This window comes from Larimichthys crocea, chromosome VIII (assembly GCF_000972845.2).
Source record: "Larimichthys crocea isolate SSNF chromosome VIII, L_crocea_2.0, whole genome shotgun sequence".
Lineage (NCBI taxonomy): Eukaryota > Metazoa > Chordata > Actinopteri > Sciaenidae > Larimichthys > Larimichthys crocea.
This window is the reverse complement of record NC_040018.1, coordinates 6,460,103-6,466,106: the sequence shown is the minus strand read 5'-3', so window position 1 is coordinate 6,466,106 and position 6,004 is coordinate 6,460,103.

Below are 6,004 nucleotides of genomic sequence, written 5' to 3'. Positions count from 1 at the left end.
TTCCAACATATTTAATGTGTTTTGGAAAGAAAATCTCAGAATTACCTTCACAGACTTTAGCCACGCACTAACTACATCATCAATTGTGATTGGGCTGCGTAAGGGGATATTGTAGTGTATATTTTTATTCATGAGATTTTCTTTCCCTCAGATCTTGATGGTTTACTTCATCATCGACCGATTGGATGTCAACCTGTTTGCAATTTATATGATGGGTGACACAAGACGGCCCGCCTCATGCTTTTTGCGTATTCGCATCCGCTCTTTCACAGTCCCTTTTGGAAAGCTGGTGATGTTTGATTGTTTTTAATATCGCCTTATTGTCACGTTTACACATAATTTTTCATCAAGTCACACTCACGTACTGATTGCTGATAACTGGACTTGTTCCGATACCAGTATGCGGAATTGCTCCGATACTGCCAAAAATGTTGTCATCAGATCGGCGACTACTGGAGTCCAGGCACATCGGATACCATCGGTGCCAGGCCTTAACCAAAATGATGATCAATCAGTCATGCAGGCCTAGATGATTATTTTTTTAATAACATACTGGTGTTGGATCGGTACTCCGTATCGGCTGATACCCACAGCACAAGTATCGGAATCGGTATCAGGATGGGAAAAAAAGTGGTATCGGAACATCTCTAGACATAACACACTTTTGGTTCATGTGAACGGTTGAGTGTGCGGCCCTCCCTCTATGTTATACTCTTCAACAACCAGGCATGACAATATCATAGTGAAAATGATGAAGCCAAAACGTAACTTTGTAATGCATAATGCGCACGTGCAAGCCAGCACATGAAACCGAGGCTGTCCGTACATAAACAACAGCAGAAGCTGTGGGTTGAGAAAAGTATTTGATTGTACTAAATCCAATTCTGACCAACAGGCAAGAGTGATTTTAGTTCAATATCCGAAAGTGTAAACAGAAATTGGATAGATTAACCGGTAACTACAAAAAGAAACAACAAATCTACCTCCATAGCTTTGTGATGGTTTTATTCTTACTACCAGTAATCGTATAATAACAGGTAATTAATGCACCTGTTTTTCGATGCAAATCGCATGCTTTCTGATTTCACATTTGGTAAAGAAATAGTTTTTGGTTGTTGTTACTGTTGATTTAACAATAATCTGGACAAAATTAACTCTGATTCTTTACGGATCAATAGAACCTGTGTGAATTTCTTGAGGCTGCAGTGAAACTTTTCACTGTTTTTTGGAGGCAGAGATGGATGAAGTGAATAACATGGAAACAAGCTACTTCAGAAACACATTCATAACTCAACGCGAACCATGTCCATGTTGTAATGGAAACGCTGGAGACAAACCGATTCCTGTCCAATGATCGGAGTGTTTGCTGTGCAGAAACATAGTCTGTAAATCAACGAAGTCAGCTGGAAGAGCGTGTATCAGTGCTGGCAGGCACACACACACACACACCAACACACACACACACCACACACACACACACACACACACACACACACACGGCAGGTCCAGTATAAACGAAGTGTCAGTGTAATGAGACGCTGCCGGATTACTGTCCGACTACTTAGGAGTGAACCTCTGAGACAGAGAAAAAATATTCTAATTTGAATCCAGATGAATTAAAACAACCTTCACAATATCTTGGAGTGTATTAAAAGCCGACGAAGGATATGGATCTGGTCGTCTTGTCTTTAGCAGTCCCGACCTTACCGTGTTTAATAAAGCTGGCAGATATTCAGTCGTGAATGTTTTTCACAATGTGGTCATATGCTCGTATAAGCGAGTGATGGAAACCTTCCAGGAAGGCAGAGCCTTAGAAAACAGTCTCTCTCTGAATGGTGGCGTTGTGTGTGTGGTGTGTGTGGTTTGTGTGTGGTTGTGTGTGTGTGAGTGATTTGTGTGAAGCGTAGAAAATAAATGATTTCACTTTATTCCGATCAGTCAGGGAGTTTTTTCGGAAGATTTATTAACGCATTGGTTTAGTGAATGTGTGGGAAAGCCACGCGGCAACCTTTCTTAAACAAATCAGCACTCCGCATTGCCCACACAAAACCCATTGCAAGTGATGATCAGAAATGATCACGAGACAGTTTTCTGAGCTTCCACCACGACGGTTGAGGTCTGGTTAGGTTTCCACACACACAAAGCTCGTTGGTTTAGCACAAACGTAATTGACAGATCAGAAAGTTGCAGCAGAAAAATCCATCGTTCTTCGGTCTTCATTACAAACACCAATGATTTCATTGTAGATTTCTAAAATCAGTGGAATGATGTAGTTAAAGAAACTATCTTCTACGTCAATGCTTCTGAAGCCGTCCTACCCGACATCTGCAAGAGGTTTCTTTCAGCACTTCACCATCACGCTGTTTTCTGTCTACTTCTGAAGACGAGCTTTGTTGTAGCAAACAATAACCATCAGCATCATTTTCCAGATCTTTATAATTCTTTCTTCATGTTTTTTTTTGATTTCTTTGAAATAGCATTGGACAGAATGGAAAGCAACCGAAGAAAAACACATGAAAACACTAGCCAGATACGGTTTGGCAAATAGTCTGTCGTCATGTCAGTGCAGATAATTGTTCTGAAGGAGCATAAACGAGCAAAACCTGAACGGTTTAAACTAATAAGCGTCTCTAAGGGTTTGGAGTCAGTGTAATTGATCACATGAACATCTGTTCATTATATCGTTCCAGCCCAGCTTCCCTGTTTTTCCAGCGAACGTGAGTGCAGTTAATTACTCACTAGGTGGTAGATATGCTGCCTCTGACAAGCTGCTGACACACTGATGAACTTCCTTAACTCTCACATGCATGCATACATACTGACATGACTTCTCATTGACTTTTTAGTAGTGGCAAATGAGCTTTCTCAAAACCAAGTAGCCTCTCTCTTCTAGTAAACTCAGAGGTCAATTCCGATGAACCATTAAATCTGAAACCTCGACCCCTTCCAGCTGGCTTACGACCTTCAGTTGTGGTCCGCTGTGAAAGCTCGGTAGATGAATATGGATTGAAGCTAAGTGGAAACATAGTTAAAGGGAGATGAAATATTCATTCTCACCTTCACCTGTGGAAAAGATGATGTCAGGGGTTTGTGTGTATTTTGGTTTGGATGTAGGCAGTGGGTCTAGTGGCGCTGGAAAATGGGTGTACTCTTAATTTATGCCCACCTCAACTTTTTTTCTTCTTTTTTTAAAGCAGGCTGCCCAGTGTTAGAAACGATGACATGTAAGATATTCTGCATATTTAGGTCACCCAAAAAGTGAGTTGTAGTATTTTTCACATGACAGGTTAACTTCTGCTGGCTGACTTCAGGGAGTAAGAAGTATTGTGAAGTCAATTTTAGCCTCAGAAGAGGTGCAGATTCGGGCGATAAATTCTGGTCCACAGTCGGGTGAGACATCTAATAATTAATACTTTCTAAGTAAGACATTCCTGATTCCTGTCTCATCCACTGATGAAAAATTGGACAACCATGTCATGTCTTCATGCCTAAAAAAAAAAAAAAAGATTATCGCCCCAGGAATATTTAGAAGTGAGTTTACCCAATTTAACTAAAAAAACAAATGGGTATACTTCAATACCACGAAACCTACATGCTGGATGTTCGGCAGATAAACACACTGTAACTCTACAACTTCTGCTCCTGATTCTGTCAGAGGAAAAAAAAACATTCACTCCAAGATTTGTGAAATAAAACCAGGAGAAATGCTGAACATATGAACTCACCAGGTCCCTCCTCGTGTTCTTTATTATTTATAACCGATATGTGGAAACAAGTCTACGTCATGCTACCAGCTGTGTGAAGCCGTACTTCGGACAAGCGGGCGTTGAGCTGTGATGCTAAAGTCAGCAACAAATGCAGCACAAAGTACATACGCTTTGTAGCTGATGTGTATAATAGGTGAGCTGTTAAAGTACCAAATTTCTACCACATGCTAATTAGCACTGAGCAAGTAGGTTTATGGGAATACATTAGTTCTGCAGATAGTTTGGTCATTAAACAAAGACCTGAACAAGAGACCCCAAATCATTGTCGGGGAATGTACAAAATTTTGTGCAAACCAAACGTGTTGACATATTTTTACGAGGCAAAGTGAAAATGTTGAAACAGTTCATGGGGCTGAAGAACAGTGGAACAGACAGAGGTTTCCAAGGTTCAGGAAGCGTGCATGGGGAAACAAATTGCGGTGGCGTGACAACTTAGACACACGCGCATATTAGAAACAATGACAGATGTTATGTAGTGAATTGTTCTGTAGTTAAATGTGAAACTTTTGTGGAAATAACAACACAGGGCTTCGTCCTCTCTGAGAAATGTCGGTCTGCAGCGTTGCAACAACTGACTGCACAGGTAGCCGCGATAAGCCACGCACGCAGCATCAAGCAGTACCAGTACTGACAATCTATACTTGTTGCATGATTATCCAAAGTTCATGGCAATCCATCTCATTCTTCTAAGAGAGTTTTGCCTGGACCAAAGCAGACTGAGCATTTCAGACTGATAAAAAGTCCCTGCGGTCCTGTCAAAAAGACACATTTCTTTGGAGAGAAGAGTTGACTTTCATTAAGGACAATGCAAACTATGTAAACTCAAAGAAGGGCCTTTTTTTGGTGAGGTTCTCACCTGACTTGTCCACCTTACAAACCAAGCTCGCCAACCTTACAAACATTTCTTCTTCCCAGTAAATGCCTTTTTTCCACTCTTCCTGTAGCAGCTTTATAAATCTTTGAGCTCACTGGTGCATCAATCACACTGTTGCACAGAGACAAAGACAATACCAATACTCCTGAAGCAGTGTTTCATTCCAAGCTGTGTACAACCTCCAACAAGCCTACCAACTTCAACTTTCTGGGATTAGCTTTTGAACGCTCCTCTTGACGTCACTCATTTTGAATCCATTCCCTCATCTGTCTGGATCGGCAGCGGGCTTTCCCACTCGTGTTGCCTTGTCTTTACGGGACAGCTGGCAACTTTTATACTGCGCTGAGAGAGACTGACTGGGTGCTTTGACCCAGGCGAGAGCACAGAGCTGCAGCCCTTCAGGCGCGAGACTCGGGCGAAGTTCTCTGATTGTGCAGTATTAAACAGTAACATGCCTGTCGGCCTAACTGTAGACAATAACAAATCATGAGACAGTCATGCAGTGAGCCACTTACATGCAAAGGCAGGAAGAGATCAAACAAATTCAATTTGGAGAGCAGAGGGCAGGTTCACTCCAGGTGACACATCTGCTGGAATATTAAGAGAAATTTTCATGCTGCAAAAAAAAAAATTGTGCTTTTGCTGAAGATCTACACACTGTGTAAACTGATCCGGACCCGTTTTCTCATCTGTAAGACCCACACAAGCTTCATGTCAGCGAGGAGAGATCAGTCTGAAAGTTTAATAACTTCTCCTATAAAGACATATATCAGGTTATGGCTCTTTTGTTATTCAGTATGTTTGGGAGGGGAGCTAGATGTGACGACAGGAGAGAGAGAGGACCTGCATCCATTGATGTCGGTTTAGAAGATATGACCACAAGGGGGGGACAAAGTTGGACATTTGAACCGAGGGTCCCATTTTGTTTCTATCTTGTACTGTAGTAGCATGTGCATATATTATTCTGACAGTTCCCGCTTGACCTCCGAGAAATGTTCTAAAAAATTGGCTTTGTGAATGTTTTATGGGGAAATAATGAATATAAATCCTCATGTGCTTTGGTGAAAAAACCCAAATGTAAAAAATTATTTATTTACAGGAAAACTCAACAGGACCCTTTAAAGATTAAAAATCACATCAGTGATTGCAGCAATCCATCTGCAGGCTCGTGTTAATAAGACTTTACATCCAAGACAAAGACGAAGACAGAAATAGATGAAAAGATACAACTACTGCTGAAGGAGGTTTGTGCTGTCAAGTACATTATATATATATATATATATATATATATTATATATATATATATATATATATATATATAATTTATATATAATATATATATATATATTATATATATATATAC